The sequence below is a fragment of the Apis cerana genome, linkage group LG10 (assembly GCF_029169275.1).
Source record: "Apis cerana isolate GH-2021 linkage group LG10, AcerK_1.0, whole genome shotgun sequence".
NCBI classification, from domain to species: Eukaryota; Metazoa; Arthropoda; class Insecta; order Hymenoptera; family Apidae; genus Apis; species Apis cerana.
Genome location: NC_083861.1, coordinates 4,255,390 through 4,280,265, shown reverse-complemented (window position 1 = coordinate 4,280,265; position 24,876 = coordinate 4,255,390). Strand labels below are relative to the sequence as shown.

General features: G+C 29.0%; 1 protein-coding gene across 5 annotated transcripts in view; it reads left to right on the top strand.

Annotated features, from left to right (window-relative positions):
• Positions 1–24,876, top strand: part of LOC107995439 (uncharacterized) — a 180,051-nt gene that overhangs the window by 29,402 nt on the left and 125,773 nt on the right. The gene's annotated exons all lie outside the window — the stretch shown is intronic.

Sequence of the window (24,876 nt, the reverse complement as noted above, 5' to 3'; positions counted from 1 at the left end):
AGATTCGAAGGGAAATTTTAAAAATGAATCAAATTCTTGCATTGGAGTTTTTTTTTTTAAAGGAAGATTTACTGATCGACGTTCTTGAATTATTTAGAGATTTAGAGTTTAAGGATAGATACTGTGACGCGGTTCTTTACATTTAGTTGTACGTTCTCTGTGCGTTTGCGGAGGATCTCGTGGTATGGAATTCACACCGCGTGGATAAACCAGAGCCACGGAATGAAGATTAATTCCTTTCTGTCTATCTGTCCTTTGCCTCTTGTATATCCTCGTTTTAACAAATCTCCATCCAGTAGAAAACTTGGACGATCTCGATCGGATTTTATTTACGATTCCTTTGAGGATGAACTCGAGGTCGGAAAGTGAAACTGGAACTAAAGTGCGTGCTTTTTCTTTCACGTTTCCATTTCACGTTGTCGAAGAATCGCAGTTTTAGTTTCGTCATTTTGATAAAAAATTATATTATAGTGGGTGATTTAATTATTATGATCGAAGGATGAAAGAAACGTGTAAAAAATTTTGTCATGAATTTTTCAGATGTTCACGAGTAACAAATAGAATATTTTATAATATTATAATCAACGATAATTTCAAAATGATCATAATAATTTCATCTTTCATCGTGTTCTTTGAATAAGTTGTGTAAAATATTGCGGTTAATTTATACGTGGAAAATTTATTTTTCCTTTACATTATCATTGTAGGGAAAATTGAAGGGGATCACGTTTTTTATCGATCCTTTATATGTTATTATTAAATCATTTCGAGTGACCGACTAATGTGAAAGCACTTTCTCTTTTTATAAACATCCAATAACCAATGTTATAACTTTCTACATTTATTTATTAAACGTTTTTATCTCCTTAAACGAGAAAAAAATTACCCTTAATTATATTGGAATATTGGAAAATTAAAGTTTGGATGCTTTGAGACACTCTTCAATGAAAGTTTTATTTAAAAATTTATGTTAATATAAAAAGTATTCAGACGTCGCAGATACTAGAAAAAATAGGAAATATAAAAGTTATATTTCTTAATGAAATTAATTTGTAATAATCATTTTTAATGAAAAATGTAATATTATGAAATATCTTTTTTGCTATTGGGTGTAGCTATGTTTCTAAAACGATTAATATACAAAAAAGGAAACAAAATATGAAACATACGAAGGATAGATATAAATTAATATATTATTTATCTCTTATCTTTTATAAATTTTGGAAAATTAAAATTAAAGAATCCTTCAAATTAATTAAGTGTAATTTTTTAAATTTCTTCTAGAGTACCTAAGTGATTTCACTTTCGTCCAATAAAATCTCTTTTCATCCATTAAATTTCTTCCATTAATAACTAGTTTTCTGACACAAACAAAATTTTCCATATTAATTTTCTCGTTTAATCACATCAATCTAATCTAATAATTTAATAACCCCTATAATTGCACATCAGTAAATCTTCGAAAGGGTTGAAAAATCTTTTCCCATTTACTTCTCTCGCAATTTCCACTATTTAATCCCCTTCTTTTCGCCAATTTTTCAAACTTGACCCATCACGAACGAGAGAGAAAGTGCTTCCGGAATGTTTTTCCGCGCGTGTGAAGCCTAATATCAAAATCTAATAAATTTTTCAGCGATCTGGCGAGAATTTCCACGATTATAATAACAGGTTGGCAAGCCTCTGGCAACGAGAGTATCGGGAAACGCGGTTTCGTTAACCGCCCCTCGAGCTGTTTCTAAACGATCCCGGAAATACGGTTAGCAAAACGAGATTATAGACGACGACGGTGTCGTTTGATCCTTCGTTTGCTCTCGCACAATGCAAACACGGCCTCGTATGTCGAACCCTCGTCCTCCACTTCGCTCGTGACAATTCGTGGCTCGACTCGAGAATTGTTTACGCCTTATTTCTTCGCCTTTTCGTTCAAATATAATTATATAAAATTATTAATATAATAATTGTATTGGGAATAAATATAGATAAAGGTAAAGATTGTTATAGAAATTGATTTTAGGCGTAGAAATATTTATTATTTTATTCTGTAATGATAGCTTCAATGTTTGGCAATCGATGATTTAAAGAATTAAAATTAAACGTAAAATATGTAAAATAAATTTTATGTTTATTAATATGTATTTCTAGATTAATATTAAGGGATGCGAGGTAATCGTAGATCAGTACGAGAATCAAAAATGATATGTTAGTATGTTAGTACGTCCCACGAAAATGTAAGTGGTTTTAAAATTCAAAATTAGCAGGGAACAATGAGAGAATAGAGAGTGGAAATAGTTGAGATTATAAAAAGATTATTAAAAGAAATCTGATCTGATTTTGAGAGGGTAACAAAAATTTTTATTATCGAAGAATAAATTTTAATATAGTTTTATAATGTGATTGGAAAAGGAAAAGTATTTTCATTAACGTTTCACACGGATAATTTGAAATGCTATAACATTAAATTTAATGGGAGATTGAACGTTATTAGGAAGTTCATAAAGAATATTAATGAATTAGTAATGAAAATTTCGAGTGCAAATGTTTACAATACATATTTCATTCGTAACTTATTATTGATAAATAAAATTAATTAATAATGTAGGCCATTATTTAAACAATTTAATAATTAGTTCAACTAATTCAATTACCGAGTTATATTCTTCATTGAATAGTAACATCTTGCGATGGATACGTTTGAATTTCGTTTGTATTTACGATAATTTTTAGTAAATTTCAGAGAAATGATAGTATAATCAAGGAGTCATTCTCGAAAAATTAATTATTTTCGTCATAGTTTTTATTTTTAATTTACAGTATGAAATCCTATTGTGAAATAAATTTGATTTCAAATTAGAAAATTTGTCAAAATTTAAAGTCAATGTTTGCAAAAATATTTCGAGCTTATAGTTTTCTTATAGTTTTATATCAAGCCAATAATATTCTATCGTCAACACTGTTATTTCTATCAACAGAAATCAATTTAACTTTAAAACAAAAATATTTCTCGATTCGAGCCTCGAATGTGTATCAATCCAAACTTTTTGTGTATACAAATTGCTTTTTGACAAAGTGTTGCATACACGTGAGTTGTGTTATCTTGACAGCACTAAACGCCATTCTTTTTATAAATCTATACGATAAACAAATATTATTAAATCTGTGTATAGTGACAATTCATTGTTATTCCATTGTGGCTATAATAAATAAGTTTTATCTCTTTCAAAATGGATGCAATCTCTCTTTTGGCCGAATTTCTTTCGTGTATCAAAAATAATATAATAATAAAAGGATTTTCAGTAGAAAAATTTTGATATTCGAGAAAATTTTTTGCACGCAAACTTATTTATTATAGACATATAATAGACATATAATTATAATTAATACTTTCTTTTTAATTTTTGCAAAAGATATAAAAAATCAGTTCGTTGTTAAATTTTCAGGAAATGTAAATTTTCGTATCGTTTATCGAATATTTCAATTGAATTAGTTTATTGAGACATTGAAAATGGATATTGTTTGAATTATTATTATTTGCACAGCATATTATATGTATTTGCAATGTGCATTGTTCAGCTTTTTGAAATATAAACTAGGTAAACTAGGTATAATTTCTGTTGGTTAGGGGAAGTTATTTAAATGGAAGAACTCTAAATGAGATTAAATGAGATTGGATTGATTAAACAAAACAAAAATTGATTAAACAAAAAAATACTCCTGCATAAAAGCAAAGTTCTTCAAATTTTCAGCGTAGAAATTTTTGTATAAATATCATTTTCATTTCAAAATGAAAACTCTGAATGAAATTTCAATCCAATCTATTTTTCGTCGCCTTTATTTTCATACGGAAATATTTCATTTTCTGGAGAACCTTTCCACAAACTGATATCAAAAAATTATCATCAAATTCATTCAAACTTTTTTGTGTACCTTGCTAAACGAAGAACCAACAGGTTTTTCTTTTTCCTTTCTTTCCTTTTCACCGACGCGTTCAACTTCGATCGATCGAAAAAACTTTGACCCAGTTACTCGTTTCATCCTCGGAACAATGCGTGAAAAAGTCGGGCTGAGCATCGACCTCCTCCTCTTAAATTGTTTAACACGATCGAAACGGAATTAAGTGACATGGCCGATGGAGGGAACAGTGGAATGCTCGAAAATCAAACCGTGTTCCCGATCGCTTTTCACGTGGAACAATGGAGATCCACTCGCGAAGAGCGCAGGGACCTGTTTACGATAACCTCCCGCGTGCCACGTTAACTTTGCTCTCTCCAAGTTGAGTTTAGTTTGTCCTGGATAGAAAGCTCCTCCCCTGTATATTCGTGGCTGAGAGTTGGTTGAGAACACCAACGAAATTGGGGGTTATTAGTTCGATTTTGGTCGATGTTATGGGAGTATCAAAGGGATATTACTGGATATTGTGGAATTTACTAGGTGGCTTTCGAGGATTAGCGGATTAGAATGGATGGACTTGTAGGGTTTTATATTGATATTTAATTCCCTGGACTTTTCTTTTATTTGTTTGTTATGTTTTTTTTTTTTAGAATTTAATAACAGATACTGAGCAGGGGATCTAATTGTAGGTGAAATTGAGAGTTATGCCAGTTTTAAAAATTAGGGATGATATATTTGTCTTGTCTTGAAATGAAAAATTTCTTAATTAATGTACTTTTTCCCTCTTATGCACTTACAATATTAACAAGTCCAAAGGATAATATTTCAAAACTCGAGATCTTTTCAATCACCTGTACTCAAATTTCAAATAAACATGATGAGGAATGTCACAAAAAATATCGAGAAACTAAACGGTTAAAAGACACGGAAAATATTCCACGGATTCCATTTCTCATCCACGAAGACGAACAGGTTAGAAACGAGTAAATTTTTCTCATTCGAAGTTCGACAAATATTGCAGAAGTAGATGATATATCAACTAGAATACGTTCATTACCCACGCGCATACGTAAATGTCACAAAAACTCTTGCAGAGGATCTCGTCCGAGCAATTTCATGGGCGAATCACTGGAAGGAACTTTTTTCTTCCGGAGTAATCACGCGCGCCATGATTGGAGACCTCGAAATGCATATATGGTAATTCGCCGGATCTCCTTTTGCCGCGGCTCCTTCCGTGCAGAACCAGATTCGATCGATCGAGTTTCTCTCACCAACCAAACATCTGTTTCAAGTCCGGCAACAGGAGGGATGAAAAGGAAGAGGAGCTGCACGCCCCGTCCATTCTATCTAGGACGCAATTAAAAAAATTTCGAGGTGGAATTGCCATTAGTAGATTAATAGATCTCTTCTCGTGCACGTTGATACCGATTACGGGTCACTGATTTGTTCAAATATTGTTTCGTGGATTTTTTTTGTTGCTTTTTTGGTAAATAATGGGCTATTGTTCCTCGACGACTTGGAATTAGTTGTAATTATTTTGGATTCGTTCATTCGTTCATTCTGTTGTTTAGCTTATTGCGTAGGATGCAGTGCACAATTGGGGATTGCGTTTGTATTTTTAATGTTTTGTGGGTGTATATAATTTTACAGTAGTTTTACAAGAGGAAAGGGATTGTTATTTCAAAAAAATAACGTATCTCGAAGATTTGCAATTTCGTTAAATATAAAAATAATATTTGTCAATATTATTATTAATTGTTATCGATATTATTATTTTATTTTAAAAATAACGCGTTGCGAAATTGATTAATTTTATAAGTTTTATTTAACTTTAAAAAAATTCAATGTTCTAGAATGAATTTCTTTAAAATATTTTTCATCATAAAACATTTATAAGATCTTTTAAATGGAACGTTACCAGACATCTTGAAGCCAAAAGTGCACATGTGGGAGTCTAGTAAAACCTCTGGAAAATCTTGTCGCTTTCTCAGTTTCTATTCTCAGCCTCAACCCTCCAGTCATAGGTGAAAATCGAGTCCAACTTATTCCATCCCATTTTATCAAATCACATTTATTTTATCGATTTTATGGCTTTCTGCACAAATGTGGTATATTCACTCTTAGTATTTTCTAAAGAAAAACAGGTGTAAAGAAATTTGCAATTTATTGTTTATCGTTTATGATAAAAAAACATATGGAATTTCAACATTCCATTCGAAAAATAACACGTTGCTAATTAATTTTATGAATAAACGATTGAAACAAAATCGCGCAAACATCCACAAGCGTTATTATTATCGTTAATGATAGATGGATAAAGAATTCGATGCTCAAAGTAAAACTCGTTTTAATTAATGCATCATGTAATGTATCCTCTGCACGATTTCCACATACGTGTCTAAATCTTCTTCGTTTAAAATGATAAAAGTAGATGAGTATTCCTGTGAAATATATTTTTAATCGATGATCGAGAATAATTGGATCCCCAAGTATTTCCCTTCCTTTAATCATTCGTTAAAAAACGAAGCGATTAAATATCAGAATTGGGATGAAAGAAATTTTCCTTGAAAAAAAAAAAAAAGATTCTTTTCATCATCGACACGTCGTTGCGAATTATCTTCCGTTCATTAGCAATCGTTAATTTCACTTCAAAACTCGATACTGTCGTCGTTAAATCGCATTTCTGCCAATAATTCACTTAACGATCTCCCATGATGTTGTTAATTAATGGTTAAAGTATCGAAAAAAGAAGAAAAGAAAGAGAGAGAGAGAGAGAGAGAGAGAGAGAGAGAGAGAGAGAGAGAGAGAGAGAGAGAGAGAGAAAGGAGAGAAGCCACGTTGAAATCGAATAATCGTAACATATTGTACCATTTTTTTTTCTCTCGTTTTCCAATTTTCGTTTGCCATTTTTCTCTCTATTTTTGTTTATTCACTCCTTGAAAACTATTTCGATTAATTATATGTTATTGTTATTATTATACTTTTCGAGATAGAAGATATATTATTAGGAAGCATATGTAATTTGAGAAATTAAATTTAGCAAAAAGAGGATTGGTTTGAGATGATCTTCAAATATTTGAAAGATTTGAATATTTATTTCGAATTGATAAATTATTAATAAAAATTTTCTCGAATCTATTATACTCTACTTTTCAAGTAAAAACTTTTTAAAGAAATATGATTGAAAAAAATGTTCTTATATTTATTTCTTTTAGTTGAAGATTTCTCTATAAAAAATTACATTCTGAAAAAAATTATTTTTTTAGAAAAATTATTAATAATATCAATAGCAATTATTATTATTGTGTTAAACAATGGATAGAAAAGAATTAGTTTAGTATTGGAATTTTCGAAGAAGTGGAAGAGTGTTACAGAAAACCAAAGGTAACAGATAAAATTTCTTCATTCTTTTTATTTCCTCTTCTCCGCTAGAGGCTAGAGAGAAAATCCTCTTTTATCCTGTTGTTTCTTTTCTTCTGATCGATTCTTAGAATCCAATAGTCGAAAGGAACTTTTATCTTCTGTATAACTTTTATCTTTGTATAATTTCTTACAAAAATAAAATCAAAGAAATATCCAATATTTATAATTAAAATACAAACAATTATTATGTTTTGTATTTTAAAAATTTTATAACATAAATTTATAGAACACTATGATTATAAAAATAGAATCTTTTTTATAATCCAAATAACAATTCAAACATTGAACAAAATTTTCTGTTAAAAAACTCGTATTTTTTTAATTTTTGATCTTATTATCATCATGTTAAATTTCAAATAAACACGATCATGTTAAAAAAATTAACATAACAAGGATTCAGCATTCGATGAAGATTAAGATATTTTTTGATCGAGTCACGGATAATTTTTTTTATCGTCTTAATTTAATCTTGCTTCTTCAGACTTTCATTTCGATATCCGCCTCCTAGATAATTTAATCATTTTTTGCTCGTTATAAGATAAAATAAGAATATTTCTCGTATCAACCGGTATTAAATTTTTCATCGAGATTTAATTTTCACTCTTCTCGCAGTCTTATAATTTCTCGCAAAATCTGTTCGATGATAAACGACTCCATTGAAAGAAATTATTTATTAATATCTTCTTTTTCGAGACATGCTAATGGAAGCAAATAAGACCAGAGACTTGTATGAGGATACGAATTTACATAGTCGGGGAAGATTTCCTTCTAAACGATCGAGCTGGTGAACGCTTTAATCTGCATCAAGATGAAGCGTTTAATTATCTCTGGATCGAATGATCGACCTTGCAACCCTTCTGAATATAAATCTCTTTGATGATACCATTAAGTCTTTAAATGCTGGTTACTTTATAGTTTGTGTGAGGATATTTTAATCAACATTTGAGATTTTAATTAAAAAATTTGATTTCTTTGTGCGACGAGAAGAATTTTCTATAAAATATGATTTCATAAAGAAAAGGAAGATTTCGTAAACTTGGTGTATAGAATAATTTAGTTTTTGTTAGTGCTTTTTCATAGTTGATCTTCAATTGTAGGTTATTTTATTCTTAAAATGTTCTATCTGTAAGAATAAAGAACTTTTGTATCCTTATATTTATAATAATTATATATAACTTAGAGGATCTTCCAAATGATAAGAATTAATCTTTTTTTGAGATTTATAATTTTTTTCAGTCAATATTTTCTGAATATTTTTCTGTATCACTGTTCAATCATATCTTAATATATCTACATCGATTTTAAGTTCAAAATTCATTTAGAAAATTCGACTGAACGATTTATCGTAATTTCATTTTAATACTTGGCAAAATCTTATGCCAGTAATGATTTCTATTTTATCTTAAAATTTGTTTAAATATTTTCATATATGTCGTATTGTTGGCTATAATTTATCACAAATCGATTATACAATTTCTAATACAAAACATTTGTTCCACGTGACATGATTGAATTATTAGCGCGACATGGAACAACTTGTTTCGAGAGTGCTTAATTAGGCGGCAATGTTAATTCAACTAATTGGAGTTAATTGATATCAAGACATGTTCGTCGATTAACTCTGTTAATTTAGGGTCATCTGTTTCAACGATAGAATGTACAGATATATTGTTCAATATTTATCAAATCTTGGAATTAATTATTGTTCTATTCGTTCTTGAAAAAAGAGAGATATTAGAAAATGAGAAAACGTAGAATTCTGAATAAAAATTGATCAATAACAAATAGATAACAAGTAGATAAATAAGTCATTGGTGATAAGAATTTAAATTATTTAATTTTGTATATATTTTTTATGAGGAATAGTTTTTATTGTGAAAAATACGTATACTTATTTATCATAATCACCTTTGACTTAATTATAAGGAATTAAAAGTTAGCAATTATTAAATTTGAATTTAACAATCAAACAGAATATATATTTTTTTTATACAAATAGAAAAAAGTAACAATTTTTAACAAAGGAAGAAGACCTTTACAAACAATATATCATGTAATAATTCCTTTACAGAAAGAAAGTTGATGAATATTGGATCTATCTTCGATAATTAACCAGATATATTTAGAGAAGACTTTAAAGATCCTTTATTTTCCTTTTACAAAGGAATAATAGTTTGTGATATTTCTTCTACATCCAGTAACTTCTTTACAAAGATAAAAATTTGTAATATATTTAAAAATGATTTTACAAAATTAAGTAATTTTTTACATAATTATTAATATCATATAATTATTAATATTATCATAGTAAAAGTCTTCTACCAATCCAATTTTTTTTCCCATTCTTAAATTTCAAACTTATAGATATTTTTTTATTTTTCTATATTTAAAAAAAAGAATAAATTCTCATCCCATTTCCGATTCACATCTTCGAATTTATTCTTTCTTTTTCATTTTCTTTTCAAATACATGTCTCGCGATGCTGAACAGGCGTTTAAGTATATGTTTTATCGGAGGAAACACGATGGATTCAATTAGTCAGAGAGAACACGAGATGCTTTTACCAGCAAGAACATTGATACCGCGGCCAGGAAACACGATATCATCTGGTATACCTGTTCGATTAAACTCGAAACTATCGATTTCGATAGTGATACAATTTTCAAACGTGGCTCTCAAACATGGAAATTTTCCTCCCTATTTTTCTCGCTTTCTACCCTTTGAACTATAAAGGTTTTGCGGGAAATTTAACGCGCGTGCATCTAACGTATGAATTTTGTATGAAGGGCTTAAAAATTCTTGTCTTGCCGATACACCAATGCAAATTTTCTATTCTACAATAAAATAGATATTTGGCAATTTAATTAAAAAAAAGACGTGTTGGATATATATTTTGTATGACACAAAAGAACATGAAAAAAATGTCATTTTATTTAGATTATAAAAATTTTCAATACAATGTCTATACAATTTTATTATAAAAATTTTGAAGATTAAACTGTTAGTTAAATTTAATATTTTTCAATTTTTGAGCTAGGATATAATAAATATTATTGTACAGTGTTCGTTCATTTATTCACAGCTGTACTCATTAATCAATTATTATACATCGATGATTTTTTTTTTGTATAGAAATAAGTTTAGAGGTAAATAATGAGCTTTTTTTCTTTTAGTGAAATTTGTGGAATATTAAATCTTTTCAGTTAGCTCTTTGATAGATTTCATTTATTTAAAATTTCACAGTTGAGAACAACGCACGCAGCAACAAGTTTATTTTTTTATTACTTAACTAATATATTCGAGGAATATTTATTAATTTTTTTGATGAATTGGAAATTTAAAGTTTATAGCTTGGAGAAGTTTTCCATCGCGGTTAAATTGTTTTCAAAGTATTAGAAAAAGTAAAATAATTATAAATTCTTATATTGATTTTTATACAGATTCAAGATAAGTAGTCTTGAAATAAGGAAGGCCCTTTTGCGTTGCGTTTAGCTTTTATCTTGCAAGAAGCCATCCTACCATATTACTTCAATTTCATATCATTCTATATTATATAGTATCTTCTTTTAATCAAATAGAAAATACCATACGCGTTTTTAATCTTGCATATTTTATCTCTTTTACGTTTCATAAATTCAATGTTAGCATAAATTCTTTCCAAGAATAAAGCTTTAGTGATTTTAAATGTACATTATGTTTTTAAATTTTTACCATCCATACCGTATAATGAATTATTCTGAAAAAATTTTTTTTTTTACAAAAGAATTAAGAGAAGATAGATTTTAAGGGTTTATGATATTCGTGAATTAAAAGAAAAAATCCTTAATCCATAAGTATGATATTTTTGATATAAAACGTAGTTTTGTATTTCCTTGTGGAATTTTTATTCAATTTATTTATCCGTATAACAATAATGTAGATGAATTATTACAGGAGAAAAATATAAATTAGGAATATTTAAATAAAGAAAGTGAAATCTTGTATCGTAATTTTTCTTTTAGTAATAATATTTAATAATAATTCCTTATTATGATACAATATTTCACTCAAAGGTAATATTTTTCAAAAAAAAAAAAAAAATAAAAAAATTAATCCTATATTCCAAGTTGATTAACCATTCTACATCTTTCAACTATATAAATAACTACTTTAAATTTCCATAGTCATTTCTTAACACTTTTTACATTTTACATGCAAAGATAATTAAAAATCACGTCAGAGAAAAAAAATGTTCCGGGTCAAGATTTGTTTTGCGTAAGTTAATTGCTAAGAAAGTTCTCACGGAAAGAAAAAATTCCGCGTAATTATCCAGACTTTGGCTTTAACAAAATGACCGAGTGGGCGGATTTAATTTATAGTTTGTCGAAGTGTCACGTTTAATTAAAAAAAAAATTTAAGAATATTGAATATAATTGTTAACGCAATTATTCAATTTCGTTTATTTTATTTACGATTACGATTCAATTTAAATTTTTTTCACATATTTCCCATTATTGTTTCGCCATTTTGAAATTCACCGTAACGCGGGAAATTTAATCCACTATTTTTTTTTACAAATCAAACGTCGAAACAGAGTTATTTGTAAAATTGTAAAGTGCTTACCGTCGTCTATCTACTAAGAATGCTTAACTTCAGTAAAGTATAGCTTGTAAAATGTAAGAAAATTGCGTGGAAGAGTTTCAATTCAGGAGGAGGTTGAAACTTGAGGCGAAAGTTGAGAAAACACTGTTTCGCGGCAGAGGTTATATTCATGGAGACAAAATAATCGATTATACCTTATTTTTATGCATTCTTACGTTTTCCATATTTTTCAATGATATTTTTATAATTGGAATCCAATATTTTTGAAACATTCACGTTTCTTCTTATTCAAAATCTATTTTTCAATCCAGTATTTTGATATTATTCCGAAATTCAACTTGTCCAATAAATATTATTTTTAAATTGTACGTTTCAATTTTTATGGAAAGTTTCTTCTTCTGTTTGAAATCTCGTTTCCGAGAATATCACATTTGAAAATCTGTCACGTACATGTGCACTTGAATACCTCAAGAACGTTGAAGAAATGATGTACACGATACAAATGACAATGGTTATAAAATCTTTTTGTTCTATTTCAAACATCTTGTCAAATATTCTTGAAACTTCAATTTATAATACACGTGTTTATTCAATTAAAGTATTATAACATATATTACTGCTAGGCTAAGAATAAACGTTTATAAAGTAGATACGTAAGAAATATCTTTCATTTCTACTTTATGTAATACAAAATTTAAAATCTTTCTAAAAATATAGGGCTTAAAGATATCTCTAATTTTATAATAATCATAAATTAAACAAACTAATTTGTAAGTTGCTTAAATAAAAAAATTAAATTAAAAATAATATAATTTAATTAAGAATATGACCGAATGCATCAAAATCCAATTTACAAAATCGACAAATCATCGAATTCCCTATCTTTCTCAAATTTCTAAACTTTCTTCGAAACCGATCAAACATAATTTGCAATCAATCCACGCGAACGAACCTCCCCGCAAAACGTTTCAGTATGAAATTTATCCTTGGATCGCGGATTTAAGGATGATGCGGACGACCATAACTCGTGATTGTCTCATGAATCCCGTCACGGTTTCGCGCTTACTGTTTCGTAATGAGCTTCGTCAGCATTTCCGTCATCAAGTTTTTAGGGTTGATCCGATCTCTGAATTTCTGATTAACCCTTCACCACGGCCAAACCGTTATCGCTCCACGAAATTTCGACCTCATTATAATTAGGATCAAGCGTTTATTCATCGAGGCTTATCGCGCGTAGCAACGACACGTCTGTATAATCGTGTCCCCGGGGCTCGTTCCAAACTGTTCCGCCTTCTCCGCCTCTGTGTTTATTGATTAAATTTCTTGCGTTGTGTTCCCTCGAAGCGAAGGGAGCAGCTTCTGTCTAAAGGATGTAGAAATTGCGTGTGTTTGTCAGGGCGTTGTTGTTGCAAGTTTCGATTATTGTCTATGAATGGGGAAGTGATGTTAATCCTTTTTTGTTGGTCGAGAAGTTTGTATTAATTGAGATTGGAATTAAACAACCTGGTTTTTGGAAATAGGATAATTTTTGTATAAAATATTCGATATTAGATTCTTGATTCTTTTTTTTTTTCAATTCTCGTTCTTAAGAATTTTTGAAATTATTTCTTCGATATCGAGAGGGTATTAGAAGAAAATGAAATGGAAGTAGATCTCGTGTTACACGGTACTTTTCTCAATATTTTATTTTTAGATAAAAGGAAAAATATTGTTATTCGATCTCCAATAAAGTTAGCTGCGATACTTGCAGCTAACATCGAGATATTTCTTCTCAGATTTAATCTCTGATGTAGTCTTAGTAAAAAAAAAAGCAATCATTCACAAAAATTTGATAGAAATTATTTATTGATCGCATTTAAAACGGTCATATCTACATCTTAATCAAATGAAAAAAAAAAAATACCTTCTCTAAAATGAAGAAATATTTCTTTAGAATTGTAGACTACATTTATTAATTTTGAATATCTATTATTGAAGATTAAAAAAAAATTACCATTCACAAGAGTGAAATTTATTTTTATTAATCGACAAAATGTACCACTTTAAAAAACTCTGTAATCTTTCGATCCATCCAGTTTGTCCGTTGCGATTAAACTTATCAATGTCGATATATCACGGTGGCCAATTGTTGCCAGTGTCTCAATCTCGGGGGAATCCCTTGGCTGTCTGTTTCTCTCTAATCGATTGCCACCTGTTGAGAGGGAAAACTTGTCCACGGGGTTGTTCGGTGCTCGAGCTCGGTTATATCGAGTGGATGTGATGGTAAAATGATCCATCGAGAAGATTGTAGTAGAACGACATTCTAGTTTTGACGTCAAAGATACGAGATGAGACATATTTTTTTTATTATTCGCGACATTGGATGTATATGATAATATATGATAATTGTAGAGACAATTTATAGCAGGGATTTTTACGCGTTTCGAAGAAATTCCAGCTGAAATTAAATTTTGACGTTTATCCTGCATATGAAAATTTGATAAAAAAAAATAATCGTGTTTTATGTTTAGCGATTTTAAAATTTAACATTTTGTTCGAACATTGTATCTATTTTTGCAAAATTTTTGTTATTACTATGCTATTTGAAATTAATTAATTTGTTGCTATTGAAGGTGTGTATAGTTTAAATTTGGTTTTATTTTATTTTAATATTTTAATATGTATTTTGTATTTTTTATGTGCCAAAAAAAAAAAATAATAAAAATTGCCAATGACATTTAAATACAAAATATAAATTAAAATAAAATAAAATATATCTTCTTTTATATTATTAGAGATACATTGTATATCGACATTATGATTTTTATTACGAAAATTGTGCAAAAAGATATTATATAAAATAAAATCTGATATTATATAAAATAAAGAAATATTTGAATTGTTATATATAATATATATACGTTGCAAAATTTTATGCAACGAAGGGATGTCTTCATGAATAATAAAAAAAAATCTCGAAATTTGTGGTTATTATACCAGCTTTTATGAAATGTGTCAGTAATAAAATACAATTTGAGATGAAAATTGTAGAATGAATATCATATAATATAATAGAAATATTTTCGATGTTATTTCATCGAAAATAAAATTAATAGTTGGATAAATTTCATTCATGAATATATTATATGAAATAATTGAGATTTTTGTTATTAAGATTCTCATCGAGTATAAAAATATTCGAAACATAAATCTTACAGAATCAGAGATAATTTTTCCCATAACGTAAACGATTAATTCTGATCAAATTACACAAATTTTTATTTAAAATTTTAAAACAGTGAAATATTGTGAATACTTTCATTAAAAAAAATATATATATATGTATATATATATATATATATACATATGTAAATATATATGTGTAAAAGACAAACGATAACTTTTTTGTTTGTGTCAAATATTAAATTTCCTACATTTTATTAAAAAAGAAAAAAAATATCCAATTTATAAATTTCCACAGAATAAAATGATAAAAATCCGAACATAAATTGAAAATTTTTCAAAATTTATATCGATTATTTCGATATAACGAAAATATTAAATACCTATATTAACATATCATTCGATTTATAATTTTTTTTAAACAAATTATTAATTCATTTATTCGTATATATAATTTTTTCTCATAAATTACTTGCCATTATTTATAATTTATAATATAATTTACAATATAATCGTATTAAATAACAAATCGTATCCATTTTATTAATCTTTACGATATTATTCCCCTCATCGCGATAATAACTTTATCCCAGAAATTGATTATAGATCGCTTTATCGTCAAGAAAGGCAATCAGTTGTTTGCTATCATTTGTGGATAATAAAATCTGCTAACAAAATCTCCAAGAATATCGATATCGGCGATGTTCAATCGAAAGAGGAAAAATTTCGTTGTCGAAAAAAAATGATTTCATCTGAATTCTCCTTCCCTCCTCCCCTCCCGATAGATCAACACGTGAGAACGCTCTTTTTCAACAAAGATCAGGACTTTCGATCAGAACCGGAAGACCTGTACTCTTCTATACAAGATTAATCCCGAGTAATGAATTTTCGTCGTTTCTTTGTATCTTCAATTAAAATCCTTTGAGGATTAAATCCTATGACGTTCACCGATTTCTAGATTTCGAGAGCTAAAAAGCAGTTAATGAGGCGTGTTTCCTTTATAAAATATATATATATAATAAGGTTGGTAAACGGATTTTCCTTTCTACTTGATCGGGAATTTTCGTGAAACGTGGAATGTTGAAGCGTTATTGGTTAAATTAGGAAAGGATATAAATTTGGGTAAAGAAAAATTTAGAATTTCATTGTTTTAATTAAATTCTAGGATGAAATATAGATATTCGAATTTTTCTTTTTTTTTTTTAATAAATTTCGTCTATTATAATAATAATAATAATATATATTATTTCAACTCAAAATCACGTTTCGTGTCTGGTTATCATTTACGTTTACAATATTACATAAACGTGTTTTAAAATAATTTGATACAAAAACGAAACACAATATGCACGACGGGAAATTGAGGCATGTAATCAGATAGATATTTCATATTTCTGACTTTAATAAAATTTATCACAGTTTTTATTACAACTTTTAACATTACGTACCTTGTTAATGTAGTAAAACTTTCCTTTGAATAATTTCTCAAGCACTCATTTTTTTTTTTTAAATTACCTTCCATTCCATATCTACGATATTCATAAAAGCCATACCATTTAATTTTGTTCAATTATTAATCAGTATATCAATCAGTTATGAATATAATGAACTTTTCTTAACTTCAAAATTTGAATTTTATTTTAATAACGTATTAGTCGAGCGCGTGTAAAGTCTGTGACCGATTCTAACTTTTAACATCCTTATCACAAATCATTTCTATCTGATCTCGTAGAATCAAACCATTTACACGTGTGCATGTAAATCGAGTACAAGAGATTGTTTCTACCTGTAACGCACGCGAGAAAAGGGCGTTTTATTTACGATTTGCCATTTTCTTAAAATGAAGATTAATTGTCTCTGAATCACGAAGCGTTTACTGTTCTAATAAAAATAGGAGGGGGAGGTGGGGGAAGAAGAAGGGCGAAGGTGCTCTGATAGTACATTCATTAGTATGGCATTAGTTAACGGAACAATCTTGAAGTAAGATTAGTGAATAGGTCAAAGAATATTGAAAGTAAAGAATTAGAGTTCTTAAAAGTGCTTGAATCGAAGAGGAACATTCGATCATTTCCAATATTCTATTTTCATGTTTAAATCTTCTAACGATACGTCAAGGTTTCTAAATTCTTTACAAGTCAAATTTCATTTTCAAATTTAGTCTTTAAAATAAAAGAAACTATTACTTGCATCGTGTTTAATTAACATTTTTTTTAAATTATCAAAATTCCAATTTATTTTATTTATACATGGTGTATTATTTGTTTGGTCATTAATGGCATGTCAGCATCGTGCATTTACAAGCATAGCTTGTTCTCCATGTGCTGAGATAGTTGGTTCTCTGGGTAGATTATAATCATGGTAAATGATATTGCATAAGAGCCTAATTAGTAGGGACTGTGTAGATATCTGAGCTCTTCGTGCTGGAGCTTTAAAAGTTTCTATATAAATATGTATGTTGGATGGGATATTGCAGTTACTTCAATTTTCATGTTTGAAAACAATTTCTGTTATGTACGTATATTCTACTGTCACGCATAAAAACAAAAGCAAAGGAAATATTACGTGATATAGGCTAGAAATCAAAAGTTTGGAATGTTTCATCCATTTTTTTAGAAGGAAAAAATCGCGTTGAAGATAACTTTGAAAATTTGCTAGAAAAAATTATCTAATTTAATTCTAATTTATGATATATGGAAAAAAGAAAGAAGTCATCGATATTTCAATAGCTATTTTGTTCAACAGATGATTATTGTAAAAAGTAGAAACACGAATAAAACAATGAAACAAATAACGATTAATAATTATATAGATATCGAAATTCACGGTTTTGGATCACGAATTCAGATCAGATAATGGTTGGATCGGGATCCCAAAAGTAAATACGTATAATCTCCTGAAATATATAAATTCCGGATGGATACTGAAATGTTCAGGATTATAGTTTACTGGTGAATACGCTATTCATATACTGATTTCTCATTCGACGATACAACTAGTTTCAAACGCATTGTTCAGAGTATATCGTATAATTTTCTCGAAAATGATATTATCTCATAAAGTATTCCACCTTCGATAAGCATTACTCACGATGTGATTATAAAAATCATAAATAAAATAATACACCGTCAGCATAAAAAGTTGAAATTATTTTCCCATTTCTGGCTACATCGAATCTTTTATTCATCATTCCTCTTAAAAACCCTTTAACCAGTTCTTCGTGACTTATCTATATTTATACCAATAATTAATGTCAATGGATGAACCATCACGAATCGTATTTATCACTCTCTTTCCCTTACGGATTTCACAGTCTGTCCATATTGGAAATACTTAATTATTTAAAAATATATCTTGAACAGAGAAATTTAGAGTCGTGAAAGATAAAATTACTGTAAAAGCTTTCGCCCTTGTTCGTTCCAGAAATAATCTTTTCTCAGCACGAAGATCGAGGGAAGAAATATCGAAACGCGATCGATCCAGTGTCTATAAATTTCACACGGCTTAGAGCCGATCGTGAAGAATTCACGGTAGTCGCATAAAGAGACGGAAATATTGGTTTTCGATAACGTAGCATGGAAATGAATTTGCTTTCTAATCGGTGTATCGAATTGGCCGTAGCGCGTGTTCCTTTGATCGGCCTCTTCGTGAAATTTTCTGTGCGATCTCGGTGCTCGTGCTCGATTCGATTTATCATAATATTGCAATTGTTGAGGAGTAATTAAAATCGGTGTGTGAAAATGTGGCGTGTGCTTTGCGATTTGAGCAAATTATTAATCATAGGCGATAATATAATTTTGATGATAAGAAATTAGAGATAGATTTGCTCTCATCTTGGAATAAAAATGGACTTGGCACGCGCAGGATATGGATTTATGGATGTGATTGGTTTGCATCTTTTATTGAATTGAGTATAATATGTTTGTTCGTGATTCTTCTTGGAAATAGAACGATTTGTTTATAAAAATCTTCGAAAAAAACTAATACCTTTGCCAGATTTTATTTGTCCAACTTTCGAAAAATCTGTAAAAATCTCGTAAGAGGTAAAAATAGGAATAAGTAAGAAAGAAATAAGATTTAGAAAAGAGTGAGATTACATTATTACGATATTCTTTAGGCTATTGCAAACTTTAAAAAATTTCTCAACATAATTTTCGTTCTAGATAAGAGATTTAAAACGAATTCATTCCTTATTTTCTCATCGATGATCGAATTTTCTAAATACTTTTTATTTATTTTCTAAAAGAGAGCAGAAATAAGGGCGATGGCAAATTTTTGATGGATGCGTTTCATTTGTTAAAGGAGAAAGTCAATATTTGAACAGCCATGACGAAAACAGAGGATTTAAGGGATTTCCGTCTGTCGTATTGAATTTCAAACGTCTACATTACTAATCTGGTACATTTGTACTTTTCAGTATTTTTTTTTTTTGTTCTTTTTGCTTCAATCCACGTTTGTCATCTTTAGAGATAAAAGCTTGTATTTCATGCTGACATTTATCTTTGATGGGAAAAATTATGGAAGAATTTTCGTATGCACAAGCACTATAAATCTTTATTCTCATTTCGATATGATTAACAATCGCGAATAAAATATACCTTTTAACAAAATTTATCATTCGAAAAAACGGTGTTTCATTTGCGTGGTGAAAACCCACTTCGAGAGGCGGTTTCCGAATTCTGAGCATTCTCGTATAGGTCAAGTGCTATTGGAACGTGTAATCGTGGAAACGTTCACGAATCGCTTCGTATCCATGTCCACGATCGGATTACTTTGGGAGCTTCGTGAACCGCGTACGTTGCCATAGCTCTTTGCATCGAGGACGTCGTTTGCGTCATGAAACCATGAATTTGAGAAAGAATAGATAGTTGTCGAATAGATTCGACTTGCATAAATCGAAGGCCGATTCATTCCCCGATTTCTTTTCTTCGTCTTGGGATTGCAAATGCTGGTTTAAGAGATTGAAAAGGGTGCTTATACGTAATGCAATCTTCGTTATATGTTTACAACAACATTTTCCATTATAATACATAAAATTTGGGAGTAAAATTTATTTATCAAATCGGTGATAGCAGTGACAAAATTCTGTAATTCGCAAAGAAAATGTTTCTTAATAATTAAAGTAATGAGAATAAAAATAATTCCTCTCGATGATGATAAAACAAGGATAAACACGAAGATCAATAGCTCTCTAGACACGGGTTCAAGGGGGGTAGAAAGCGAATTTCTTTCCACGGCTATGACACTTACTGTTTCTCTAATAATTTTTCATCCCCTTCTTTTCATCCCCTTCTTTTCATCCCCTCACTTTCTATCTCCACCATGGAAACCGGGGAAACGCTTGCTCTAATGGAGTTGCTCGTACAATGGACGCATTGTCTCTTTGCCAACTCTCTAACCTGTCGACGACCTCCCCTCTCTTCCGGCCTCTCATCCCTCTGTTCCAACACTTGAAGACTAGTCTGTTGTCTCGGCTAAATACAATATCGAACGACGACTTGAGAGAATCGACAATCTGCGAGCCGAGAATGTAACACGTGTATATTGGACTGAGAAAGTTCGTTAAACCGATTTTCGCGTGTTTCGAATTGGATAGAGATGAACGTCCCCTCTTCCCCTTTTGAATCGATTAGCAATAAACAACCAGTGATTCTGTTCCTACTCATTTTCAATTCAGAAAGAATCGAAAAAGTTATTTCTCTCCTTTTGTTTTGGTATTTAAATAGGTATTATTATCATTCGTAAATTATGTAATTGCTTTTAGAAAGCTTTTTACATTTCCATCGAAATATATTTTTTTTGTAGAATATAGATAACAATGCGTTTAATTTCTTTGAACGTAATATCACACGATTCTAATTTTTCGAGGTATCGAGTATCTTTTATTCTATTTCAGATTCTTTTCATCTCCTGAGAATAATTAGGCTTTTAAATTAGGAATATAAATGAAGAAAGTTAATTATAAAAATTAGTGACTTGTTGAATTGAAGGAATTTGAATTGCACTTTTCTCTCCGAATTAATTTATTCTTCTCTAATTCACAAAGGCGATAAAGACGGAAAAGAGTTATTTCGGGTAATAAATGAAAGATAATTAATAAATTCGATTTATTTGATATTTAGGAATATCAAATAAATGATGTTATTTCGTAGATGATAAGTAATTCAAATTATTCTCAATTTTGTATAATTTTATATATGTATCGTATAAATTAAATTAAATTGAAAGAAAATGATTGATTTCGCGAATGGTTGAATAAAATAAGAATATTTAAAAGAATATAAATTATTAAATTAATAATTTGATTTGACGATTGAATCTTAGAAAATCGATTTTTGAATATTCTCGTCCACTAATTTCCCCTCTTTGCGATATTTATTTTAAAATCTCGTAAATGTGCCTCTATATTCTATTTTTGAACGCAGTTGCAGCAAAGTTGTAGCGCATACATAAAACACACTTGCGAACGAAATACAAGCGTACGTGTATCGATTTTAACAGACATGTTTTCGAAGTTGTTCTTTTAATTTTCAGTGAATTTTATTCATTATTTTTCCTAAATAATATATCGTTCATTATGAAATTTATTTTTTATGAGTTATTATCGAGTTATTTAAACATTTGCATTTTAATTCAAAAATATCGATTAGTGCGTAATTAAAAATTTTCAAGTATTCGTAACGTCGTTAAGTTTTTATTAAAATCTTAAATTAAAATCCTTAAATAAGAATTTATTTACAATTTTTTGTTGCATTTATTTTTTTTTCATATTTTTCTCTGTATTTTCTTTGATATAAATAATTCTATATTTTCACAATAATTAATAAACCACCATTATCCATCTTGGGATCGTTTTTCATCGTATCCTTCTCTTTGTCTATCTATTCTTCTTCTATTTCAATACCATCCGTTTGAAAGGGTACATTGTTTCTACAATTATTCGCAACTGCACGTAACATCTAGAAAATATTAGTAGATCTATGTAGAAACCATTGAAGGCAAAAACGAATCGGTTGTATTTTATCAGAACAATGATTCTTAACGCCTCTGATTCCTTTGTCATCAAATATTTTGTGGAGGATCTATTACTTTTACAATTACGTTCTTTCATATTAATCAAAGACTAATGATGATAAATAAAAGTGATATTTTTTTTTAAAATTCTCGTTAAAATAATATACGAAAAATAGGAGGTCGAAAATAATTTGGATATTACGAAAAGGTATCATATTAAAAAATATTGGGAAACAATGTATTATAATGAGGGGTGTGATGTGTCCTTCACACGTATTTTCATCGGTGGAGAATTAATCTTAAAATAGGTGTCGTGTCGCACATCCTTTGGTTGACTCTGTAATTAAACGTGCACGATTATATGGGATGATTTTTAAGCAATTATCGGTACATAAAAGTGAGTGTTAGGTTAAGTTTAGGAAAAGCAAGGGAAATTTGCTGTGCGTTTTAATAAATTAATTAAAGGAGCTAAATTGAGCGATTATTGTGTATCCATGTTTGATGAATCATTGGAGAAAATGTAATTCATATATTCTGGAATATGTACAAAAACAAAGAAAATTAATTATTAATTTTATTTAATTTTAATAAAATTCAAGAAATTATTGCATTATTCCAGTAAATTTCATTATTCTTTATCGTATCTGTTATTTAATATTAATAAATATCGTTAATTAATCTTCAAAAACATGAACTATAATCAACTCGTGTATAATTTAATTATAAATTAATTATAAGCAACATCTAGCTGTTCAGATTTTAATTAATTTTAGCTTTTTCTTTAAAACTAACAAAATTTCAATGAATCATAATTGGCAAATATTTATAACTGACAAACAGAATAAAAAATACTAATATACACACAATCAACATATAAATTATCAAAACAGTGAAATTTACCTGTTTTAAAATTTTTATTTTTAATGTAGTATTAATATAAATTTTTATTCAGATATAATTAAATATGTATCCAATTATTTTCATAATACTACTTTAACTCTAATCACTCATTTCTATAATACATTTATCATTAATCGGTAATCGTAGAGTTAAAAATGATTTCACAGAAATTATGCCTACGTATTCAGATTTCTCGTTGGAACGATTATATCCAATGTTCGACTAATAAATTGCGGGTGATAAATGATCGAATTCTGGTTATTAGATTGTATAATAATTTCGTATGACGTTCCAAAATCAGTATCAATTAATAATGAAGAAGAATTCAATTTCGTTTCGTACAGAAACGAACGTGGAAAATGCTTGACAAAGAAAAGAAATTTCATCTTTCAGGGAGATTCTGTTTTCTTTCTTTTCGACAAAAAATTACGTTTGGATAAATGGTTTCGCTCATTTTGATCGTTTCCTCGTTAAAAGGACAACTGGAAGTCAAGGATGTAATTTCGTTGAAATATTGTGTAGCGTGTTACGCCAATCTCGAGTAACGAAACTTGAATACAAGTTGGAATTCGACTAATTGAAATCTTAATTGGTTCCGATTCTACCTAACTGCGAGCTTGATTGTTTTTAATCCTAATTAACCAGAGGATTGATTTTGATTAACTGGAAATGTAAACTGCGTTTGATTTTGATTTATTGAAAATTTGATTGCATTTCATTGTTTATTACTATTATTGTGAAAAATAGAGGGAAAAAATAGGTTGGAAATTTTATATGAATGGAGAATTTGTTGAATCACATTTTTGGGAAGATAACAAAAAAAAAAAATTAACCAAATTTATTATTATATTTTAACGATCGAATTGTATTTTAATAATTTTCAAAGAAATAATTTAGTTGTTATTATAAAGTATCATTAAACTGCAAATAGGAAGGATTTTGAAGATATTTTCTGAATGTATGAAATGATAAATTGAATTGAAATTTTCGTAAATTATGATATCGTTGTTACGGTCGAGATATAATTATGTATTTCACAATAAGATCCAAATATAATTTGTAATAAATACAACGCAATGCAAAATGTGTAACAGCTTTTCCATTAATTTAATGAAATTAAAAATAAAGTATAAAATTTTCGAGAATTACCGCGAAAAGATTATATTTCTGAATAAAGAATCATTCGAGATCTCAAGAGAAAAAGAAATGATTTTTTTCTCTTTGAGATCTCAAGAAAAATCCATCTTTAATTTCAACTTGGTATATAGCTTTGGTATATCCTTTTACCTCTTGGGTATCAATTTAATTTAAAGAAATTTTCTTCATGAATCTGACTTAATTTTTTTTGCGTTACGCGTTAGAACATCATGCTCGAGAATAAATCAATAGATTCCACATAATTCATTTATTTTTGTAAAATATTACATAATATTAAATTGAAGAAATTCAAGGAATAGCAATAAATAATTTATTAATCATTCTGAAAAAAATATTTTCCAAAAGATATTTACATTGCCAATATTACAGCCTCTTTTCATTATAACACACGATTCATGTAGACACAGTTAATCATGCAACTTTAAATTCATTTCAATATTGCTTCTTCTGAATTCATGAAAATCTTACTCGCGGAACGTCTAATCTTTGGATTAAACGTGGCGTTGGACCACGATGGTGCGCAGGTTGGACGAGTTTTCACTCGGTCAAACGCACCCCCATAAGAGAACAACCCCGTGAAGCCCGCTTTTAACATGGCGCTGCGGCTCGACCCAGTTTTCCCGATCCAATGACCCAGTTCCAGCTTTATTGTCGATCTGCTTTCGCCTCGTCTTCGTGTGCACGCTTTAGCTATACAGGTATACCCTGTTGCGCCCCAGTCAGACCGCTATCGCGCCACTCTATAGCATTGTA